General features: G+C 46.0%; 11 non-coding genes across 11 annotated transcripts; all 11 read right to left on the bottom strand.

The window, feature by feature from the left end:
• Positions 1–1654: 1654 nt before the first annotated feature.
• On the bottom strand, positions 1655–1845 carry LOC130333911 (U2 spliceosomal RNA). Its single transcript, XR_008875959.1, has one exon. It is a non-coding gene; the product is annotated as a U2 spliceosomal RNA (small nuclear RNA).
• Positions 1846–3938: 2093 nt separating this feature from the next.
• Positions 3939–4129, bottom strand: LOC130333910 (U2 spliceosomal RNA). Its single transcript, XR_008875958.1, has one exon. It is a non-coding gene; the product is annotated as a U2 spliceosomal RNA (small nuclear RNA).
• Positions 4130–6220: 2091 nt separating this feature from the next.
• LOC130333909 (U2 spliceosomal RNA) lies at positions 6221–6411 on the bottom strand. Its single transcript, XR_008875957.1, has one exon. It is a non-coding gene; the product is annotated as a U2 spliceosomal RNA (small nuclear RNA).
• Positions 6412–8499: 2088 nt separating this feature from the next.
• On the bottom strand, positions 8500–8690 carry LOC130333908 (U2 spliceosomal RNA). Its single transcript, XR_008875956.1, has one exon. It is a non-coding gene; the product is annotated as a U2 spliceosomal RNA (small nuclear RNA).
• Positions 8691–10774: 2084 nt separating this feature from the next.
• LOC130333907 (U2 spliceosomal RNA) lies at positions 10775–10965 on the bottom strand. Its single transcript, XR_008875955.1, has one exon. It is a non-coding gene; the product is annotated as a U2 spliceosomal RNA (small nuclear RNA).
• Positions 10966–13045: 2080 nt separating this feature from the next.
• Positions 13046–13236, bottom strand: LOC130333906 (U2 spliceosomal RNA). Its single transcript, XR_008875954.1, has one exon. It is a non-coding gene; the product is annotated as a U2 spliceosomal RNA (small nuclear RNA).
• Positions 13237–15322: 2086 nt separating this feature from the next.
• LOC130333904 (U2 spliceosomal RNA) lies at positions 15323–15513 on the bottom strand. Its single transcript, XR_008875953.1, has one exon. It is a non-coding gene; the product is annotated as a U2 spliceosomal RNA (small nuclear RNA).
• A 2089-nt stretch (positions 15514–17602) lies between these two features.
• On the bottom strand, positions 17603–17793 carry LOC130333903 (U2 spliceosomal RNA). The gene has a single exon (XR_008875952.1). It is a non-coding gene; the product is annotated as a U2 spliceosomal RNA (small nuclear RNA).
• Positions 17794–19890: 2097 nt separating this feature from the next.
• Positions 19891–20081, bottom strand: LOC130333902 (U2 spliceosomal RNA). Its single transcript, XR_008875951.1, has one exon. It is a non-coding gene; the product is annotated as a U2 spliceosomal RNA (small nuclear RNA).
• Positions 20082–22170: 2089 nt separating this feature from the next.
• LOC130333900 (U2 spliceosomal RNA) lies at positions 22171–22361 on the bottom strand. The gene has a single exon (XR_008875949.1). It is a non-coding gene; the product is annotated as a U2 spliceosomal RNA (small nuclear RNA).
• Positions 22362–24441: 2080 nt separating this feature from the next.
• On the bottom strand, positions 24442–24631 carry LOC130333929 (U2 spliceosomal RNA). The gene has a single exon (XR_008875975.1). It is a non-coding gene; the product is annotated as a U2 spliceosomal RNA (small nuclear RNA).

Genomic DNA, 24631 nt, shown 5'->3' with positions numbered 1-24631 from the left:
ATCCGGGTTATTTGACAACCTATGGCGGTGATGGTTCTGCTCAGGCAGAGCAGTGCTGATGCTCCTCATAAAGCTGTCGCTGCTGTGAAGGTTCTAGGTGACATCACAAATCCCTTTGGTTACATACACAACAAAGCTGGGTTGTTGTTGTTTACACTCTGCAAGGCCTGTGGAAGTGAGTGACATCATAGCACTGTAGTTCTGAGGGTTCAAGATGGATGCAACAATCTCCTGTTGCTTCTATGAAGGCCGTAATAGACGACATCACCAAACAGCTCCATAGTCACATACACAGCAAAGGAGAGATGTTGTTTACACCTAGTGATGTCAGTGGTATTGAGTGACATCACAGCACAGTGCTAAGGCTCCTGGGCCTGGACACAGCAGCGGCTGCAATATCTCAACGGAGAATACGTTTATATCTATGTGTGTGTGTGCGCATATATATATATATATATATATATATATATATATATATATATTTCTCCGCCGAAATCACTTTTAAACCCATTTCCACCTTTTTTTCCCTTCTCTTCCTCTTACTTTTTTTTCACGTTTTTTTACGTTTTTCTCCTTTTCGCCTCTTTTCTGGGCGTATTATTCTTCTTTTTCTTCTTTTTTTTCGTCTAATGCATACCCCATCAGTGCAGCAATGCTTATTCAATACCGCCAGCAGATGGAGACACTGGGGGATAATTTTCTAAGGATTTATACTGATTTTTCCTGTCTGAATTTGTCGCACAGAAAGTTGCAGGCCAAATATGTGTGACATTTCTGCGACTTTAGCTTCTAGAGCATTTTTACAACATTATACATAGGTGCTGAATACATAAAAAGCGACTGTTCAGCGACAGACAAGTCGCATCGGCTGAAAGTAGGCCAGAATGTCAGTCCATGTTGGAGCAGGTTTAGATACAGTCTAAAGCATAGATCTCAAAGTCTGTGCACAGAATTTAGCAAGGGCCTCGCACCTTCTGATGCATCAGGTAGGTGCACAATAGCATAGCCTAACCCTCTGTACTTTGGTCTATATTGATGCGGGACATAGACAGCCAGCTGATGACCAATCCATTAGTGCAATGGATGGCTGGAAGCATTTGTCTTTGCCTTTGCAATACCACAGAAGCAATGCATGGTCAATGTACAGCAATGACACACCTGTGTGAACAGCCAGGAGACCCCCCCCCCCCCATGTTATGTTACATAGTTACATAGTTAGTACGGTCGAAAAAAGACATATGTCCATCACGTTCAACCAGGGAATTAAGGGGTAGGGGTGTGGCGCGATATTGGGGAAGGGATGAGATTTTATATTTCTTCATAAGCATTAATCTTATTTTGTCAATTAGGAACATTCAGCACCCACCCGCTATCAAGGCAGCTGCCTATCATGTCATGCCCTACCTGCACAGGTGTGCTGGCTACTCAAATGATCCAATTAAGGAGGCCATTTAGTCAGCAGCAGCAGAAGTCCTGTGCCTGGACGCTCCAACAGGGGCCAGACACAAGCAGAAGCAGAAGCAGCAGAAGCAGCAGCAGCACCACCTTTTGTTTTTTGGCTGCAGCAGCAGCAAGGCCCACAGGGCTGGCTAGCTGGCTAGCCAGCAAGCAGGTAGCAATGAAAGTAGGAATCTTTCTTTTTAACCCTGTAAGGGGGTGGTGCACTGTACCCGAAGATACTGCCATATCGGGTCAATGCATAGGGCGACGGAAGCAAGCTTCGAAATCGGCCCCCGTTCTCAAAAATCCATTTAATATATGGTCCCCAGATAGGGGACGTATCAGATATTAAACTGATAAGAACAGATACTACACTTGATCTTAGCCAAAAGGCCGAGAAGCGATAACCGTGAAAGGGGCGGGCCCAACAAGGTCCCCTTCATGGGCACTATCACTGCTTGCTGTCAGGGAGGCTGCCAGACAATTTTCCATGCACACTCTGGGCTGGGGGGCAGTCAACCACCAGTACACACAGCAGAACCTAAACCCATACCATTATTGCTAAGCAGCAAGACAGGGGCCCATTGCACTCCCACGGGGCCTTTTTAAATGCAATCCATAACCCGGATTTGCCAGGAACCCTTCTTACTCCTCCTACTTGCATGTGACACTGGGCTTAGGATCTGCATAGGAAACACACACACAAGCACACACCTACCTTTGTTGCCTGCAGATGCCTCCTTGGCTGTCCCCAAACGGTATCAAACCAACACCCACGGGAAGCTGTAAGCATAGAGGACATGCCTGCACCCCATTGGACTTACCTGTGTGGGTTAAATCCGGGTTATTTGACAACCTATGGCGGTGATGGTTCTGCTCAGGCAGAGCAGTGCTGATGCTCCTCATAAAGCTGTCGCTGCTGTGAAGGTTCTAGGTGACATCACAAATCCCTTTGGTTACATACACAACAAAGCTGGGTTGTTGTTGTTTACACTCTGCAAGGCCTGTGGAAGTGAGTGACATCATAGCACTGTAGTTCTGAGGGTTCAAGATGGATGCAACAATCTCCTGTTGCTTCTATGAAGGCCGTAATAGACGACATCACCAAACAGCTCCATAGTCACATACACAGCAAAGGAGAGATGTTGTTTACACCTAGTGATGTCAGTGGTATTGAGTGACATCACAGCACAGTGCTAAGGCTCCTGGGCCTGGACACAGCAGCGGCTGCAATATCTCAACGGAGAATACGTTTATATCTATGTGTGTGTGTGCGCATATATATATATATATATATATATATATATATATATATATATATATATATTCTCCGCCGAAATCACTTTTAAACCCATTTCCACCTTTTTTTCCCTTCTCTTCCTCTTACTTTTTTTTCACGTTTTTTTACGTTTTTCTCCTTTTCGCCTCTTTTCTGGGCGTATTATTCTTCTTTTTCTTCTTTTTTTTCGTCTAATGCATACCCCATCAGTGCAGCAATGCTTATTCAATACCGCCAGCAGATGGAGACACTGGGGGATAATTTTCTAAGGATTTATACTGATTTTTCCTGTCTGAATTTGTCGCACAGAAAGTTGCAGGCCAAATATGTGTGACATTTCTGCGACTTTAGCTTCTAGAGCATTTTTACAACATTATACATAGGTGCTGAATACATAAAAAGCGACTGTTCAGCGACAGACAAGTCGCATCGGCTGAAAGTAGGCCAGAATGTCAGTCCATGTTGGAGCAGGTTTAGATACAGTCTAAAGCATAGATCTCAAAGTCTGTGCACAGAATTTAGCAAGGGCCTCGCACCTTCTGATGCATCAGGTAGGTGCACAATAGCATAGCCTAACCCTCTGTACTTTGGTCTATATTGATGCGGGACATAGACAGCCAGCTGATGACCAATCCATTAGTGCAATGGATGGCTGGAAGCATTTGTCTTTGCCTTTGCAATACCACAGAAGCAATGCATGGTCAATGTACAGCAATGACACACCTGTGTGAACAGCCAGGAGACCCCCCCCCCCCCATGTTATGTTACATAGTTACATAGTTAGTACGGTCGAAAAAAGACATATGTCCATCACGTTCAACCAGGGAATTAAGGGGTAGGGGTGTGGCGCGATATTGGGGAAGGGATGAGATTTTATATTTCTTCATAAGCATTAATCTTATTTTGTCAATTAGGAACATTCAGCACCCACCCGCTATCAAGGCAGCTGCCTATCATGTCATGCCCTACCTGCACAGGTGTGCTGGCTACTCAAATGATCCAATTAAGGAGGCCATTTAGTCAGCAGCAGCAGAAGTCCTGTGCCTGGACGCTCCAACAGGGGCCAGACACAAGCAGAAGCAGAAGCAGCAGAAGCAGCAGCAGCACCACCTTTTGTTTTTTGGCTGCAGCAGCAGCAAGGCCCACAGGGCTGGCTAGCTGGCTAGCCAGCAAGCAGGTAGCAATGAAAGTAGGAATCTTTCTTTTTAACCCTGTAAGGGGGTGGTGCACTGTACCCGAAGATACTGCCATATCGGGTCAATGCATAGGGCGACGGAAGCAAGCTTCGAAATCGGCCCCCGTTCTCAAAAATCCATTTAATATATGGTCCCCAGATAGGGGACGTATCAGATATTAAACTGATAAGAACAGATACTACACTTGATCTTAGCCAAAAGGCCGAGAAGCGATAACCGTGAAAGGGGCGGGCCCAACAAGGTCCCCTTCATGGGCACTATCACTGCTTGCTGTCAGGGAGGCTGCCAGACAATTTTCCATGCACACTCTGGGCTGGGGGGCAGTCAACCACCAGTACACACAGCAGAACCTAAACCCATACCATTATTGCTAAGCAGCAAGACAGGGGCCCATTGCACTCCCACGGGGCCTTTTTAAATGCAATCCTAACCCGGATTTGCCAGGAACCCTTCTTACTCCTCCTACTTGCATGTGACACTGGGCTTAGGATCTGCATAGGAAACACACACACAAGCACACACCTACCTTTGTTGCCTGCAGATGCCTCCTTGGCTGTCCCCAAACGGTATCAAACCAACACCCACGGGAAGCTGTAAGCATAGAGGACATGCCTGCACCCCATTGGACTTACCTGTGTGGGTTAAATCCGGGTTATTTGACAACCTATGGCGGTGATGGTTCTGCTCAGGCAGAGCAGTGCTGATGCTCCTCATAAAGCTGTCGCTGCTGTGAAGGTTCTAGGTGACATCACAAATCCCTTTGGTTACATACACAACAAAGCTGGGTTGTTGTTGTTTACACTCTGCAAGGCCTGTGGAAGTGAGTGACATCATAGCACTGTAGTTCTGAGGGTTCAAGATGGATGCAACAATCTCCTGTTGCTTCTATGAAGGCCGTAATAGACGACATCACCAAACAGCTCCATAGTCACATACACAGCAAAGGAGAGATGTTGTTTACACCTAGTGATGTCAGTGGTATTGAGTGACATCACAGCACAGTGCTAAGGCTCCTGGGCCTGGACACAGCAGCGGCTGCAATATCTCAACGGAGAATACGTTTATATCTATGTGTGTGTGTGCGCATATATATATATATATATATATATATATATATATATATATATATATATTTCTCCGCCGAAATCACTTTTAAACCCATTTCCACCTTTTTTTCCCTTCTCTTCCTCTTACTTTTTTTTCACGTTTTTTTTACGTTTTTCTCCTTTTCGCCTCTTTTCTGGGCGTATTATTCTTCTTTTTCTTCTTTTTTTTCGTCTAATGCATACCCCATCAGTGCAGCAATGCTTATTCAATACCGCCAGCAGATGGAGACACTGGGGGATAATTTTCTAAGGATTTATACTGATTTTTCCTGTCTGAATTTGTCGCACAGAAAGTTGCAGGCCAAATATGTGTGACATTTCTGCGACTTTAGCTTCTAGAGCATTTTTACAACATTATACATAGGTGCTGAATACATAAAAAGCGACTGTTCAGCGACAGACAAGTCGCATCGGCTGAAAGTAGGCCAGAATGTCAGTCCATGTTGGAGCAGGTTTAGATACAGTCTAAAGCATAGATCTCAAAGTCTGTGCACAGAATTTAGCAAGGGCCTCGCACCTTCTGATGCATCAGGTAGGTGCACAATAGCATAGCCTAACCCTCTGTACTTTGGTCTATATTGATGCGGGACATAGACAGCCAGCTGATGACCAATCCATTAGTGCAATGGATGGCTGGAAGCATTTGTCTTTGCCTTTGCAATACCACAGAAGCAATGCATGGTCAATGTACAGCAATGACACACCTGTGTGAACAGCCAGGAGACCCCCCCCCCCCATGTTATGTTACATAGTTACATAGTTAGTACGGTCGAAAAAAGACATATGTCCATCACGTTCAACCAGGGAATTAAGGGGTAGGGGTGTGGCGCGATATTGGGGAAGGGATGAGATTTTATATTTCTTCATAAGCATTAATCTTATTTTGTCAATTAGGAACATTCAGCACCCACCCGCTATCAAGGCAGCTGCCTATCATGTCATGCCCTACCTGCACAGGTGTGCTGGCTACTCAAATGATCCAATTAAGGAGGCCATTTAGTCAGCAGCAGCAGAAGTCCTGTGCCTGGACGCTCCAACAGGGGCCAGACACAAGCAGAAGCAGAAGCAGCAGAAGCAGCAGCAGCACCACCTTTTGTTTTTTGGCTGCAGCAGCAGCAAGGCCCACAGGGCTGGCTAGCTGGCTAGCCAGCAAGCAGGTAGCAATGAAAGTAGGAATCTTTCTTTTTAACCCTGTAAGGGGGTGGTGCACTGTACCCGAAGATACTGCCATATCGGGTCAATGCATAGGGCGACGGAAGCAAGCTTCGAAATCGGCCCCCGTTCTCAAAAATCCATTTAATATATGGTCCCCAGATAGGGGACGTATCAGATATTAAACTGATAAGAACAGATACTACACTTGATCTTAGCCAAAAGGCCGAGAAGCGATAACCGTGAAAGGGGCGGGCCCAACAAGGTCCCCTTCATGGGCACTATCACTGCTTGCTGTCAGGGAGGCTGCCAGACAATTTTCCATGCACACTCTGGGCTGGGGGGCAGTCAACCACCAGTACACACAGCAGAACCTAAACCCATACCATTATTGCTAAGCAGCAAGACAGGGGCCCATTGCACTCCCACGGGGCCTTTTTAAATGCAATCCATAACCCGGATTTGCCAGGAACCCTTCTTACTCCTCCTACTTGCATGTGACACTGGGCTTAGGATCTGCATAGGAAACACACACACAAGCACACACCTACCTTTGTTGCCTGCAGATGCCTCCTTGGCTGTCCCCAAACGGTATCAAACCAACACCCACGGGAAGCTGTAAGCATAGAGGACATGCCTGCACCCCATTGGACTTACCTGTGTGGGTTAAATCCGGGTTATTTGACAACCTATGGCGGTGATGGTTCTGCTCAGGCAGAGCAGTGCTGATGCTCCTCATAAAGCTGTCGCTGCTGTGAAGGTTCTAGGTGACATCACAAATCCCTTTGGTTACATACACAACAAAGCTGGGTTGTTGTTGTTTACACTCTGCAAGGCCTGTGGAAGTGAGTGACATCATAGCACTGTAGTTCTGAGGGTTCAAGATGGATGCAACAATCTCCTGTTGCTTCTATGAAGGCCGTAATAGACGACATCACCAAACAGCTCCATAGTCACATACACAGCAAAGGAGAGATGTTGTTTACACCTAGTGATGTCAGTGGTATTGAGTGACATCACAGCACAGTGCTAAGGCTCCTGGGCCTGGACACAGCAGCGGCTGCAATATCTCAACGGAGAATACGTTTATATCTATGTGTGTGTGTGCGCATATATATATATATATATATATATATATATATATATATATATATATTTCTCCGCCGAAATCACTTTTAAACCCATTTCCACCTTTTTTTCCCTTCTCTTCCTCTTACTTTTTTTTCACGTTTTTTTACGTTTTTCTCCTTTTCGCCTCTTTTCTGGGCGTATTATTCTTCTTTTTCTTCTTTTTTTTCGTCTAATGCATACCCCATCAGTGCAGCAATGCTTATTCAATACCGCCAGCAGATGGAGACACTGGGGGATAATTTTCTAAGGATTTATACTGATTTTTCCTGTCTGAATTTGTCGCACAGAAAGTTGCAGGCCAAATATGTGTGACATTTCTGCGACTTTAGCTTCTAGAGCATTTTTACAACATTATACATAGGTGCTGAATACATAAAAAGCGACTGTTCAGCGACAGACAAGTCGCATCGGCTGAAAGTAGGCCAGAATGTCAGTCCATGTTGGAGCAGGTTTAGATACAGTCTAAAGCATAGATCTCAAAGTCTGTGCACAGAATTTAGCAAGGGCCTCGCACCTTCTGATGCATCAGGTAGGTGCACAATAGCATAGCCTAACCCTCTGTACTTTGGTCTATATTGATGCGGGACATAGACAGCCAGCTGATGACCAATCCATTAGTGCAATGGATGGCTGGAAGCATTTGTCTTTGCCTTTGCAATACCACAGAAGCAATGCATGGTCAATGTACAGCAATGACACACCTGTGTGAACAGCCAGGAGACCCCCCCCCCCATGTTATGTTACATAGTTACATAGTTAGTACGGTCGAAAAAAGACATATGTCCATCACGTTCAACCAGGGAATTAAGGGGTAGGGGTGTGGCGCGATATTGGGGAAGGGATGAGATTTTATATTTCTTCATAAGCATTAATCTTATTTTGTCAATTAGGAACATTCAGCACCCACCCGCTATCAAGGCAGCTGCCTATCATGTCATGCCCTACCTGCACAGGTGTGCTGGCTACTCAAATGATCCAATTAAGGAGGCCATTTAGTCAGCAGCAGCAGAAGTCCTGTGCCTGGACGCTCCAACAGGGGCCAGACACAAGCAGAAGCAGAAGCAGCAGAAGCAGCAGCAGCACCACCTTTTGTTTTTTGGCTGCAGCAGCAGCAAGGCCCACAGGGCTGGCTAGCTGGCTAGCCAGCAAGCAGGTAGCAATGAAAGTAGGAATCTTTCTTTTTAACCCTGTAAGGGGGTGGTGCACTGTACCCGAAGATACTGCCATATCGGGTCAATGCATAGGGCGACGGAAGCAAGCTTCGAAATCGGCCCCCGTTCTCAAAAATCCATTTAATATATGGTCCCCAGATAGGGGACGTATCAGATATTAAACTGATAAGAACAGATACTACACTTGATCTTAGCCAAAAGGCCGAGAAGCGATAACCGTGAAAGGGGCGGGCCCAACAAGGTCCCCTTCATGGGCACTATCACTGCTTGCTGTCAGGGAGGCTGCCAGACAATTTTCCATGCACACTCTGGGCTGGGGGGCAGTCAACCACCAGTACACACAGCAGAACCTAAACCCATACCATTATTGCTAAGCAGCAAGACAGGGGCCCATTGCACTCCCACGGGGCCTTTTTAAATGCAATCCATAACCCGGATTTGCCAGGAACCCTTCTTACTCCTCCTACTTGCATGTGACACTGGGCTTAGGATCTGCATAGGAAACACACACACAAGCACACACCTACCTTTGTTGCCTGCAGATGCCTCCTTGGCTGTCCCCAAACGGTATCAAACCAACACCCACGGGAAGCTGTAAGCATAGAGGACATGCCTGCACCCCATTGGACTTACCTGTGTGGGTTAAATCCGGGTTATTTGACAACCTATGGCGGTGATGGTTCTGCTCAGGCAGAGCAGTGCTGATGCTCCTCATAAAGCTGTCGCTGCTGTGAAGGTTCTAGGTGACATCACAAATCCCTTTGGTTACATACACAACAAAGCTGGGTTGTTGTTGTTTACACTCTGCAAGGCCTGTGGAAGTGAGTGACATCATAGCACTGTAGTTCTGAGGGTTCAAGATGGATGCAACAATCTCCTGTTGCTTCTATGAAGGCCGTAATAGACGACATCACCAAACAGCTCCATAGTCACATACACAGCAAAGGAGAGATGTTGTTTACACCTAGTGATGTCAGTGGTATTGAGTGACATCACAGCACAGTGCTAAGGCTCCTGGGCCTGGACACAGCAGCGGCTGCAATATCTCAACGGAGAATACGTTTATATCTATGTGTGTGTGTGCGCATATATATATATATATATATATATATATATATATATATATATTTCTCCGCCGAAATCACTTTTAAACCCATTTCCACCTTTTTTTCCCTTCTCTTCCTCTTACTTTTTTTTCACGTTTTTTTTACGTTTTTCTCCTTTTCGCCTCTTTTCTGGGCGTATTATTCTTCTTTTTCTTCTTTTTTTTCGTCTAATGCATACCCCATCAGTGCAGCAATGCTTATTCAATACCGCCAGCAGATGGAGACACTGGGGGATAATTTTCTAAGGATTTATACTGATTTTTCCTGTCTGAATTTGTCGCACAGAAAGTTGCAGGCCAAATATGTGTGACATTTCTGCGACTTTAGCTTCTAGAGCATTTTTACAACATTATACATAGGTGCTGAATACATAAAAAGCGACTGTTCAGCGACAGACAAGTCGCATCGGCTGAAAGTAGGCCAGAATGTCAGTCCATGTTGGAGCAGGTTTAGATACAGTCTAAAGCATAGATCTCAAAGTCTGTGCACAGAATTTAGCAAGGGCCTCGCACCTTCTGATGCATCAGGTAGGTGCACAATAGCATAGCCTAACCCTCTGTACTTTGGTCTATATTGATGCGGGACATAGACAGCCAGCTGATGACCAATCCATTAGTGCAATGGATGGCTGGAAGCATTTGTCTTTGCCTTTGCAATACCACAGAAGCAATGCATGGTCAATGTACAGCAATGACACACCTGTGTGAACAGCCAGGAGACCCCCCCCCCATGTTATGTTACATAGTTACATAGTTAGTACGGTCGAAAAAAGACATATGTCCATCACGTTCAACCAGGGAATTAAGGGGTAGGGGTGTGGCGCGATATTGGGGAAGGGATGAGATTTTATATTTCTTCATAAGCATTAATCTTATTTTGTCAATTAGGAACATTCAGCACCCACCCGCTATCAAGGCAGCTGCCTATCATGTCATGCCCTACCTGCACAGGTGTGCTGGCTACTCAAATGATCCAATTAAGGAGGCCATTTAGTCAGCAGCAGCAGAAGTCCTGTGCCTGGACGCTCCAACAGGGGCCAGACACAAGCAGAAGCAGAAGCAGCAGAAGCAGCAGCAGCACCACCTTTTGTTTTTTGGCTGCAGCAGCAGCAAGGCCCACAGGGCTGGCTAGCTGGCTAGCCAGCAAGCAGGTAGCAATGAAAGTAGGAATCTTTCTTTTTAACCCTGTAAGGGGGTGGTGCACTGTACCCGAAGATACTGCCATATCGGGTCAATGCATAGGGCGACGGAAGCAAGCTTCGAAATCGGCCCCCGTTCTCAAAAATCCATTTAATATATGGTCCCCAGATAGGGGACGTATCAGATATTAAACTGATAAGAACAGATACTACACTTGATCTTAGCCAAAAGGCCGAGAAGCGATAACCGTGAAAGGGGCGGGCCCAACAAGGTCCCCTTCATGGGCACTATCACTGCTTGCTGTCAGGGAGGCTGCCAGACAATTTTCCATGCACACTCTGGGCTGGGGGGCAGTCAACCACCAGTACACACAGCAGAACCTAAACCCATACCATTATTGCTAAGCAGCAAGAGAGGGGCCCATTGCACTCCCACGGGGCCTTTTTAAATGCAATCCATAACCCGGATTTGCCAGGAACCCTTCTTACTCCTCCTACTTGCATGTGACACTGGGCTTAGGATCTGCATAGGAAACACACACACAAGCACACACCTACCTTTGTTGCCTGCAGATGCCTCCTTGGCTGTCCCCAAACGGTATCAAACCAACACCCACAAGAAGCTGTAAGCATAGAGGACATGCCTGCACCCCATTGGACTTACCTGTGTGGGTTAAATCCGGGTTATTTGACAACCTATGGCGGTGATGGTTCTGCTCAGGCAGAGCAGTGCTGATGCTCCTCATAAAGCTGTCGCTGCTGTGAAGGTTCTAGGTGACATCACAAATCCCTTTGGTTACATACACAACAAAGCTGGGTTGTTGTTGTTTACACTCTGCAAGGCCTGTGGAAGTGAGTGACATCATAGCACTGTAGTTCTGAGGGTTCAAGATGGATGCAACAATCTCCTGTTGCTTCTATGAAGGCCGTAATAGACGACATCACCAAACAGCTCCATAGTCACATACACAGCAAAGGAGAGATGTTGTTTACACCTAGTGATGTCAGTGGTATTGAGTGACATCACAGCACAGTGCTAAGGCTCCTGGGCCTGGACACAGCAGCGGCTGCAATATCTCAACGGAGAATACGTTTATATCTATGTGTGTGTGTGCGCATATATATATATATATATATATATATATATATATATATATATATTTCTCCGCCGAAATCACTTTTAAACCCATTTCCACCTTTTTTTCCCTTCTCTTCCTCTTACTTTTTTTTCACGTTTTTTTACGTTTTTCTCCTTTTCGCCTCTTTTCTGGGCGTATTATTCTTCTTTTTCTTCTTTTTTTTCGTCTAATGCATACCCCATCAGTGCAGCAATGCTTATTCAATACCGCCAGCAGATGGAGACACTGGGGGATAATTTTCTAAGGATTTATACTGATTTTTCCTGTCTGAATTTGTCGCACAGAAAGTTGCAGGCCAAATATGTGTGACATTTCTGCGACTTTAGCTTCTAGAGCATTTTTACAACATTATACATAGGTGCTGAATACATAAAAAGCGACTGTTCAGCGACAGACAAGTCGCATCGGCTGAAAGTAGGCCAGAATGTCAGTCCATGTTGGAGCAGGTTTAGATACAGTCTAAAGCATAGATCTCAAAGTCTGTGCACAGAATTTAGCAAGGGCCTCGCACCTTCTGATGCATCAGGTAGGTGCACAATAGCATAGCCTAACCCTCTGTACTTTGGTCTATATTGATGCGGGACATAGACAGCCAGCTGATGACCAATCCATTAGTGCAATGGATGGCTGGAAGCATTTGTCTTTGCCTTTGCAATACCACAGAAGCAATGCATGGTCAATGTACAGCAATGACACACCTGTGTGAACAGCCAGGAGACCCCCCCCCCCATGTTATGTTACATAGTTACATAGTTAGTACGGTCGAAAAAAGACATATGTCCATCACGTTCAACCAGGGAATTAAGGGGTAGGGGTGTGGCGCGATATTGGGGAAGGGATGAGATTTTATATTTCTTCATAAGCATTAATCTTATTTTGTCAATTAGGAACATTCAGCACCCACCCGCTATCAAGGCAGCTGCCTATCATGTCATGCCCTACCTGCACAGGTGTGCTGGCTACTCAAATGATCCAATTAAGGAGGCCATTTAGTCAGCAGCAGCAGAAGTCCTGTGCCTGGACGCTCCAACAGGGGCCAGACACAAGCAGAAGCAGCAGAAGCAGCAGCAGCACCACCTTTTGTTTTTTGGCTGCAGCAGCAGCAAGGCCCACAGGGCTGGCTAGCTGGCTAGCCAGCAAGCAGGTAGCAATGAAAGTAGGAATCTTTCTTTTTAACCCTGTAAGGGGGTGGTGCACTGTACCCGAAGATACTGCCATATCGGGTCAATGCATAGGGCGACGGAAGCAAGCTTCGAAATCGGCCCCCGTTCTCAAAAATCCATTTAATATATGGTCCCCAGATAGGGGACGTATCAGATATTAAACTGATAAGAACAGATACTACACTTGATCTTAGCCAAAAGGCCGAGAAGCGATAACCGTGAAAGGGGCGGGCCCAACAAGGTCCCCTTCATGGGCACTATCACTGCTTGCTGTCAGGGAGGCTGCCAGACAATTTTCCATGCACACTCTGGGCTGGGGGGCAGTCAACCACCAGTACACACAGCAGAACCTAAACCCATACCATTATTGCTAAGCAGCAAGACAGGGGCCCATTGCACTCCCACGGGGCCTTTTTAAATGCAATCCATAACCCGGATTTGCCAGGAACCCTTCTTACTCCTCCTACTTGCATGTGACACTGGGCTTAGGATCTGCATAGGAAACACACACACAAGCACACACCTACCTTTGTTGCCTGCAGATGCCTCCTTGGCTGTCCCCAAACGGTATCAAACCAACACCCACGGGAAGCTGTAAGCATAGAGGACATGCCTGCACCCCATTGGACTTACCTGTGTGGGTTAAATCCGGGTTATTTGACAACCTATGGCGGTGATGGTTCTGCTCAGGCAGAGCAGTGCTGATGCTCCTCATAAAGCTGTCGCTGCTGTGAAGGTTCTAGGTGACATCACAAATCCCTTTGGTTACATACACAACAAAGCTGGGTTGTTGTTGTTTACACTCTGCAAGGCCTGTGGAAGTGAGTGACATCATAGCACTGTAGTTCTGAGGGTTCAAGATGGATGCAACAATCTCCTGTTGCTTCTATGAAGGCCGTAATAGACGACATCACCAAACAGCTCCATAGTCACATACACAGCAAAGGAGAGATGTTGTTTACACCTAGTGATGTCAGTGGTATTGAGTGACATCACAGCACAGTGCTAAGGCTCCTGGGCCTGGACACAGCAGCGGCTGCAATATCTCAACGGAGAATACGTTTATATCTATGTGTGTGTGTGCGCATATATATATATATATATATATATATATATATATATATATATATATTTCTCCGCCGAAATCACTTTTAAACCCATTTCCACCTTTTTTTCCCTTCTCTTCCTCTTACTTTTTTTTCACGTTTTTTTACGTTTTTCTCCTTTTCGCCTCTTTTCTGGGCGTATTATTCTTCTTTTTCTTCTTTTTTTTCGTCTAATGCATACCCCATCAGTGCAGCAATGCTTATTCAATACCGCCAGCAGATGGAGACACTGGGGGATAATTTTCTAAGGATTTATACTGATTTTTCCTGTCTGAATTTGTCGCACAGAAAGTTGCAGGCCAAATATGTGTGACATTTCTGCGACTTTAGCTTCTAGAGCATTTTTACAACATTATACATAGGTGCTGAATACATAAAAAGCGACTGTTCAGCGACAGACAAGTCGCATCGGCTGAAAGTAGGCCAGAATGTCAGTCCATGTTGGAGCAGGTTTAGATACAGTCTAAAGCATAGATCTCAAAGTCTGTGCACAGAATTTAGCAAGGGCCTCGCACCTTCTGATGCATCAGGTAGGTGCACAATAGCATAGCCTAACCCTCTGTACTTTGGTCTATATTGATGCGGGACATAGACAGCCAGCTGATGACCAATCCATTAGTGCAATGGATGGCTGGAAGCATTTGTCTTTGCCTTTGCAATACCACAGAAGCAATGCATGGTCAATGTACAGCAATGACACACCTGTGTGAACAGCCAGGAGACCCCCCCCCATGTTATGTTACATAGTTACATAGTTAGTACGGTCGAAAAAAGACATATGTCCATCACGTTCAACCAGGGAATTAAGGGGTAGGGGTGTGGCGCGATATTGGGGAAGGGATGAGATTTTATATTTCTTCATAAGCATTAATCTTATTTTGTCAATTAGGAACATTCAGCACCCACCCGCTATCAAGGCAGCTGCCTATCATGTCATGCCCTACCTGCACAGGTGTGCTGGCTACTCAAATGATCCAATTAAGGAGGCCATTTAGTCAGCAGCAGCAGAAGTCCTGTGCCTGGACGCTCCAACAGGGGCCAGACACAAGCAGAAGCAGAAGCAGCAGAAGCAGCAGCAGCACCACCTTTTGTTTTTTGGCTGCAGCAGCAGCAAGGCCCACAGGGCTGGCTAGCTGGCTAGCCAGCAAGCAGGTAGCAATGAAAGTAGGAATCTTTCTTTTTAACCCTGTAAGGGGGTGGTGCACTGTACCCGAAGATACTGCCATATCGGGTCAATGCATAGGGCGACGGAAGCAAGCTTCGAAATCGGCCCCCGTTCTCAAAAATCCATTTAATATATGGTCCCCAGATAGGGGACGTATCAGATATTAAACTGATAAGAACAGATACTACACTTGATCTTAGCCAAAAGGCCGAGAAGCGATAACCGTGAAAGGGGCGGGCCCAACAAGGTCCCCTTCATGGGCACTATCACTGCTTGCTGTCAGGGAGGCTGCCAGACAATTTTCCATGCACACTCTGGGCTGGGGGGCAGTCAACCACCAGTACACACAGCAGAACCTAAACCCATACCATTATTGCTAAGCAGCAAGACAGGGGCCCATTGCACTCCCACGGGGCCTTTTTAAATGCAATCCATAACCCGGATTTGCCAGGAACCCTTCTTACTCCTCCTACTTGCATGTGACACTGGGCTTAGGATCTGCATAGGAAACACACACACAAGCACACACCTACCTTTGTTGCCTGCAGATGCCTCCTTGGCTGTCCCCAAACGGTATCAAACCAACACCCACGGGAAGCTGTAAGCATAGAGGACATGCCTGCACCCCATTGGACTTACCTGTGTGGGTTAAATCCGGGTTATTTGACAACCTATGGCGGTGATGGTTCTGCTCAGGCAGAGCAGTGCTGATGCTCCTCATAAAGCTGTCGCTGCTGTGAAGGTTCTAGGTGACATCACAAATCCCTTTGGTTACATACACAACAAAGCTGGGTTGTTGTTGTTTACACTCTGCAAGGCCTGTGGAAGTGAGTGACATCATAGCACTGTAGTTCTGAGGGTTCAAGATGGATGCAACAATCTCCTGTTGCTTCTATGAAGGCCGTAATAGACGACATCACCAAACAGCTCCATAGTCACATACACAGCAAAGGAGAGATGTTGTTTACACCTAGTGATGTCAGTGGTATTGAGTGACATCACAGCACAGTGCTAAGGCTCCTGGGCCTGGACACAGCAGCGGCTGCAATATCTCAACGGAGAATACGTTTATATCTATGTGTGTGTGTGCGCATATATATATATATATATATATATATATATATATATATATATATATATTTCTCCGCCGAAATCACTTTTAAACCCATTTCCACCTTTTTTCCCCTTCTCTTCCTCTTACTTTTTTTTCACGTTTTTTTACGTTTTTCTCCTTTTCGCCTCTTTTCTGGGCGTATTATTCTTCTTTTTCTTCTTTTTTTTCGTCTAATGCATACCCCATCAGTGCAGCAATGCTTATTCAATACCGCCAGCAGATGGAGACACTGGGGGATAATTTTCTAAGGATTTATACTGATTTTTCCTGTCTGAATTTGTCGCACAGAAAGTTGCAGGCCAAATATGTGTGACATTTCTGCGATTTTAGCTTCTAGAGCATTTTTACAACATTATACATAGGTGCTGAATACATAAAAAGCGACTGTTCAGCGACAGACAAGTCGCATCGGCTGAAAGTAGGCCAGAATGTCAGTCCATGTTGGAGCAGGTTTAGATACAGTCTAAAGCATAGATCTCAAAGTCTGTGCACAGAATTTAGCAAGGGCCTCGCACCTTCTGATGCATCAGGTAGGTGCACAATAGCATAGCCTAACCCTCTGTACTTTGGTCTATATTGATGCGGGACATAGACAGCCAGCTGATGACCAATCCATTAGTGCAATGGATGGCTGGAAGCATTTGTCTTTGCCTTTGCAATACCACAGAAGCAATGCATGGTCAATGTACAGCAATGACACACCTGTGTGAACAGCCAGGAGACCCCCCCCCCATGTTATGTTACATAGTTACATAGTTAGTACGGTCGAAAAAAGACATATGTCCATCACGTTCAACCAGGGAATTAAGGGGTAGGGGTGTGGCGCGATATTGGGGAAGGGATGAGATTTTATATTTCTTCATAAGCATTAATCTTATTTTGTCAATTAGGAACATTCAGCACCCACCCGCTATCAAGGCAGCTGCCTATCATGTCATGCCCTACCTGCACAGGTGTGCTGGCTACTCAAATGATCCAATTAAGGAGGCCATTTAGTCAGCAGCAGCAGAAGTCCTGTGCCTGGACGCTCCAACAGGGGCCAGACACAAGCAGAAGCAGAAGCAGCAGAAGCAGCAGCAGCACCACCTTTTGTTTTTTGGCTGCAGCAGCAGCAAGGCCCACAGGGCTGGCTAGCTGGCTAGCCAGCAAGCAGGTAGCAATGAAAGTAGGAATCTTTCTTTTTAACCCTGTAAGGGGGTGGTGCACTGTACCCGAAGATACTGCCATATCGGGTCAATGCATAGGGCGACGGAAGCAAGCTTCGAAATCGGCCCCCGTTCTCAAAAATCCATTTAATATATGGTCCCCAGATAGGGGACGTATCAGATATTAAACTGATAAGAACAGATACTACACTTGATCTTAGCCAAAAGGCCGAGAAGCGATAACCGTGAAAGGGGCGGGCCCAACAAGGTCCCCTTCATGGGCACTATCACTGCTTGCTGTCAGGGAGGCTGCCAGACAATTTTCCATGCACACTCTGGGCTGGGGGGCAGTCAACCACCAGTACACACAGCAGAACCTAAACCCATACCATTATTGCTAAGCAGCAAGACAGGGGCCCATTGCACTCCCACGGGGCCTTTTTAAATGCAATCCATAACCCGGATTTGCCAGGAACCCTTCTTACTCCTCCTACTTGCATGTGACACTGGGCTTAGGATCTGCATAGGAAACACACACACAAGCACACACCTACCTTTGTTGCCTGCAGATGCCTCCTTGGCTGTCCCCAAACGGTATCAAACCAACACCCACGGGAAGCTGTAAGCATAGAGGACATGCCTGCACCCTATTGGACTTACCTGTGTGGGTTAAATCCGGGTTATTTGACAACCTATGGCGGTGATGGTTCTGCTCAGGCAGAGCAGTGCTGATTCTCCTCATAAAGCTGTCGCTGCTGTGAAGGTTCTAGGTGACATCACAAATCCCTTTGGTTACATACACAACAAAGCTGGGTTGTTGTTGTTTACACTCTGCAAGGCCTGTGGAAGTGAGTGACATCATAGCACTGTAGTTCTGAGGGTTCAAGATGGATGCAACAATCTCCTGTTGCTTCTATGAAGGCCGTAATAGACGACATCACCAAACAGCTCCATAGTCACATACACAGCAAAGGAGAGATGTTGTTTACACCTAGTGATGTCAGTGGTATTGAGTGACATCACAGCACAGTGCTAAGGCTCCTGGGCCTGGACACAGCAGCGGCTGCAATATCTCAACGGAGAATACGTTTATATCTATGTGTGTGTGTGCGCATATATATATATATATATATATATATATATATATATATATATATTTCTCTGCCGAAATCACTTTTAAACCCATTTCCACCTTTTTTTCCCTTCTCTTCCTCTTACTTTTTTTTCACGTTTTTTTACGTTTTTCTCCTTTTCGCCTCTTTTCTGGGCGTATTATTCTTCTTTTTCTTCTTTTTTTTCGTCTAATGCATACCCCATCAGTGCAGCAATGCTTATTCAATACCGCCAGCAGATGGAGACACTGGGGGATAATTTTCTAAGGATTTATACTGATTTTTCCTGTCTGAATTTGTCGCACAGAAAGTTGCAGGCCAAATATGTGTGACATTTCTGCGACTTTAGCTTCTAGAGCATTTTTACAACATTATACATAGGTGCTGAATACATAAAAAGCGACTGTTCAGCGACAGACAAGTCGCATCGGCTGAAAGTAGGCCAGAATGTCAGTCCATGTTGGAGCAGGTTTAGATACAGTCTAAAGCATAGATCTCAAAGTCTGTGCACAGAATTTAGCAAGGGCCTCGCACCTTCTGATGCATCAGGTAGGTGCACAATAGCATAGCCTAACCCTCTGTACTTTGGTCTATATTGATGCGGGACATAGACAGCCAGCTGATGACCAATCCATTAGTGCAATGGATGGCTGGAAGCATTTGTCTTTGCCTTTGCAATACCACAGAAGCAATGCATGGTCAATGTACAGCAATGACACACCTGTGTGAACAGCTGAACAGCCAGGAGACCCCCCCCCCCCCCATGTTATGTTACATAGTTACATAGTTAGTACGGTCGAAAAAAGACATATGTCCATCACGTTCAACCAGGGAATTAAGGGGTAGGGGTGTGGCGCGATATTGGGGAAGGGATGAGATTTTATATTTCTTCATAAGCATTAATCTTATTTTGTCAATTAGGAACATTCAGCACCCACCCGCTATCAAGGCAGCTGCCTATCATGTCATGCCCTACCTGCACAGGTGTGCTGGCTACTCAAATGATCCAATTAAGGAGGCCATTTAGTCAGCAGCAGCAGAAGTCCTGTGCCTGGACGCTCCAACAGGGGCCAGACACAAGCAGAAGCAGAAGCAGCAGAAGCAGCAGCAGCACCACCTTTTGTTTTTTGGCTGCAGCAGCAGCAAGGCCCACAGGGCTGGCTAGCTGGCTAGCCAGCAAGCAGGTAGCAATGAAAGTAGGAATCTTTCTTTTTAACCCTGTAAGGGGGTGGTGCACTGTACCCGAAGATACTGCCATATCGGGTCAATGCATAGGGCGACGGAAGCAAGCTTCGAAATCGGCCCCCGTTCTCAAAAATCCATTTAATATATGGTCCCCAGATAGGGGACGTATCAGATATTAAACTGATAAGAACAGATACTACACTTGATCTTAGCCAAAAGGCCGAGAAGCGATAACCGTGAAAGGGGCGGGCCCAACAAGGTCCCCTTCATGGGCACTATCACTGCTTGCTGTCAGGGAGGCTGCCAGACAATTTTCCATGCACACTCTGGGCTGGGGGGCAGTCAACCACCAGTACACACAGCAGAACCTAAACCCATACCATTATTGCTAAGCAGCAAGACAGGGGCCCATTGCACTCCCACGGGGCCTTTTTAAATGCAATCCATAACCCGGATTTGCCAGGAACCCTTCTTACTCCTCCTACTTGCATGTGACACTGGGCTTAGGATCTGCATAGGAAACACACACACAAGCACACACCTACCTTTGTTGCCTGCAGATGCCTCCTTGGCTGTCCCCAAACGGTATCAAACCAACACCCACGGGAAGCTGTAAGCATAGAGGACATGCCTGCACCCCATTGGACTTACCTGTGTGGGTTAAATCCGGGTTATTTGACAACCTATGGCGGTGATGGTTCTGCTCAGGCAGAGCAGTGCTGATGCTCCTCATAAAGCTGTCGCTGCTGTGAAGGTTCTAGGTGACATCACAAATCCCTTTGGTTACATACACAACAAAGCTGGGTTGTTGTTGTTTACACTCTGCAAGGCCTGTGGAAGTGAGTGACATCATAGCACTGTAGTTCTGAGGGTTCAAGATGGATGCAACAATCTCCTGTTGCTTCTATGAAGGCCGTAATAGACGACATCACCAAACAGCTCCATAGTCACATACACAGCAAAGGAGAGATGTTGTTTACACCTAGTGATGTCAGTGGTATTGAGTGACATCACAGCACAGTGCTAAGGCTCCTGGGCCTGGACACAGCAGCGGCTGCAATATCTCAACGGAGAATACGTTTATATCTATGTGTGTGTGCGCATATATATATATATATATATATATATATATATATATATATATATTTCTCCGCCGAAATCACTTTTAAACCCATTTCCACCTTTTTTTCCCTTCTCTTCCTCTTACTTTTTTTTCACGTTTTTTTACGTTTTTCTCCTTTTCGCCTCTTTTCTGGGCGTATTATTCTTCTTTTTCTTCTTTTTTTTCGTCTAATGCATACCCCATCAGTGCAGCAATGCTTATTCAATACCGCCAGCAGATGGAGACACTGGGGGATAATTTTCTAAGGATTTATACTGATTTTTCCTGTCTGAATTTGTCGCACAGAAAGTTGCAGGCCAAATATGTGTGACATTTCTGCGACTTTAGCTTCTAGAGCATTTTTACAACATTATACATAGGTGCTGAATACATAAAAAGCGACTGTTCAGCGACAGACAAGTCGCATCGGCTGAAAGTAGGCCAGAATGTCAGTCCATGTTGGAGCAGGTTTAGATACAGTCTAAAGCATAGATCTCAAAGTCTGTGCACAGAATTTAGCAAGGGCCTCGCACCTTCTGATGCATCAGGTAGGTGCACAATAGCATAGCCTAACCCTCTGTACTTTGGTCTATATTGATGCGGGACATAGACAGCCAGCTGATGACCAATCCATTAGTGCAATGGATGGCTGGAAGCATTTGTCTTTGCCTTTGCAATACCACAGAAGCAATGCATGGTCAATGTACAGCAATGACACACCTGTGTGAACAGCCAGGAGACCCCCCCCCCCCCCCCATGTTATGTTACATAGTTACATAGTTAGTACGGTCGAAAAAAGACATATGTCCATCACGTTCAACCAGGGAATTAAGGGGTAGGGGTGTGGCGCGATATTGGGGAAGGGATGAGATTTTATATTTCTTCATAAGCATTAATCTTATTTTGTCAATTAGGAACATTCAGCACCCACCCGCTATCAAGGCAGCTGCCTATCATGTCATGCCCTACCTGCACAGGTGTGCTGGCTACTCAAATGATCCAATTAAGGAGGCCATTTAGTCAGCAGCAGCAGAAGTCCTGTGCCTGGACGCTCCAACAGGGGCCAGACACAAGCAGAAGCAGAAGCAGCAGAAGCAGCAGCAGCACCACCTTTTGTTTTTTGGCTGCAGCAGCAGCAAGGCCCACAGGGCTGGCTAGCTGGCTAGCCAGCAAGCAGGTAGCAATGAAAGTAGGAATCTTTCTTTTTAACCCTGTAAGGGGGTGGTGCACTGTACCCGAAGATACTGCCATATCGGGTCAATGCATAGGGCGACGGAAGCAAGCTTCGAAATCGGCCCCCGTTCTCAAAAATCCATTTAATATATGGTCCCCAGATAGGGGACGTATCAGATATTAAACTGATAAGAACAGATACTACACTTGATCTTAGCCAAAAGGCCGAGAAGCGATAACCGTGAAAGGGGCGGGCCCAACAAGGTCCCCTTCATGGGCACTATCACTGCTTGCTGTCAGGGAGGCTGCCAGACAATTTTCCATGCACACTCTGGGCTGGGGGGCAGTCAACCACCAGTACACACAGCAGAACCTAAACCCATACCATTATTGCTAAGCAGCAAGACAGGGGCCCATTGCACTCCCACGGGGCCTTTTTAAATGCAATCCATAACCCGGATTTGCCAGGAACCCTTCTTACTCCTCCTACTTGCATGTGACACTGGGCTTAGGATCTGCATAGGAAACACACACACAAGCACACACCTACCTTTGTTGCCTGCAGATGCCTCCTTGGCTGTCCCCAAACGGTATCAAACCAACACCCACGGGAAGCTGTAAGCATAGAGGACATGCCTGCACCCCATTGGACTTACCTGTGTGGGTTAAATCCGGGTTATTTGACAACCTATGGCGGTGATGGTTCTGCTCAGGCAGAGCAGTGCTGATGCTCCTCATAAAGCTGTCGCTGCTGTGAAGGTTCTAGGTGACATCACAAATCCCTTTGTTTACATACACAACAAAGCTGGGTTGTTGTTGTTTACACTCTGCAAGGCCTGTGGAAGTGAGTGACATCATAGCACTGTAGTTCTGAGGGTTCAAGATGGATGCAACAATCTCCTGTTGCTTCTATGAAGGCCGTAATAGACGACATCACCAAACAGCTCCATAGTCACATACACAGCAAAGGAGAGATGTTGTTTACACCTAGTGATGTCAGTGGTATTGAGTGACATCACAGCACAGTGCTAAGGCTCCTGGGCCTGGACACAGCAGCGGCTGCAATATCTCAACGGAGAATACGTTTATATCTATGTGTGTGTGTGCGCATATATATATATATATATATATATATATATATATATATTTCTCCGCCGAAATTACTTTTAAACCCATTTCCACCTTTTTTTCCCTTCTCTTCCTCTTACTTTTTTTTCACGTTTTTTTAAGTTTTTCTCCTTTTCGCCTCTTTTCTGGGCGTATTATTCTTCTTTTTCTTCTTTTTTTTTCGTCTAATGCATACCCCATCAGTGCAGCAATGCTTATTCAATACCGCCAGCAGATGGAGACACTGGGGGATAATTTTCTAAGGATTTATACTGATTTTTCCTGTCTGAATTTGTCGCACAGAAAGTTGCAGGCCAAATATGTGTGACATTTCTGCGACTTTAGCTTCTAGAGCATTTTTACAACATTATACATAGGTGCTGAATACATAAAAAGCGACTGTTCAGCGACAGACAAGTCGCATCGGCTGAAAGTAGGCCAGAATGTCAGTCCATGTTGGAGCAGGTTTAGATACAGTCTAAAGCATAGATCTCAAAGTCTGTGCACAGAATTTAGCAAGGGCCTCGCACCTTCTGATGCATCAGGTAGGTGCACAATAGCATAGCCTAACCCTCTGTACTTTGGTCTATATTGATGCGGGACATAGACAGCCAGCTGATGACCAATCCATTAGTGCAATGGATGGCTGGAAGCATTTGTCTTTGCCTTTGCAATACCACAGAAGCAATGCATGGTCAATGTACAGCAATGACACACCTGTGTGAACAGCCAGGAGACCCCCCCCCATGTTATGTTACATAGTTACATAGTTAGTACGGTCGAAAAAAGACATATGTCCATCACGTTCAACCAGGGAATTAAGGGGTAGGGGTGTGGCGCGATATTGGGGAAGGGATGAGATTTTATATTTCTTCATAAGCATTAATCTTATTTTGTCAATTAGGAACATTCAGCACCCACCCGCTATCAAGGCAGCTGCCTATCATGGTCATGCCCTACCTGCACAGGTGTGCTGGCTACTCAAATGATCCAATTAAGGAGGCCATTTAGTCAGCAGCAGCAGAAGTCCTGTGCCTGGACGCTCCAACAGGGGCCAGACACAAGCAGAAGCAGAAGCAGCAGAAGCAGCAGCAGCACCACCTTTTGTTTTTTGGCTGCAGCAGCAGCAAGGCCCACAGGGCTGGCTAGCTGGCTAGCCAGCAAGCAGGTAGCAATGAAAGTAGGAATCTTTCTTTTTAACCCTGTAAGGGGGTGGTGCACTGTACCCGAAGATACTGCCATATCGGGTCAATGCATAGGGCGACGGAAGCAAGCTTCGAAATCGGCCCCCGTTCTCAAAAATCCATTTAATATATGGTCCCCAGATAGGGACGTATCAGATATTAAACTGATAAGAACAGATACTACACTTGATCTTAGCCAAAAGGCCGAGAAGCGAT

This window comes from Hyla sarda, unplaced genomic scaffold (assembly GCF_029499605.1).
Source record: "Hyla sarda isolate aHylSar1 unplaced genomic scaffold, aHylSar1.hap1 scaffold_420, whole genome shotgun sequence".
Taxonomy (NCBI): domain Eukaryota; kingdom Metazoa; phylum Chordata; class Amphibia; order Anura; family Hylidae; genus Hyla; species Hyla sarda.
Note: the sequence above shows the minus strand (reverse complement) of the source record. Positions and strands in the feature narration are given on the sequence as shown.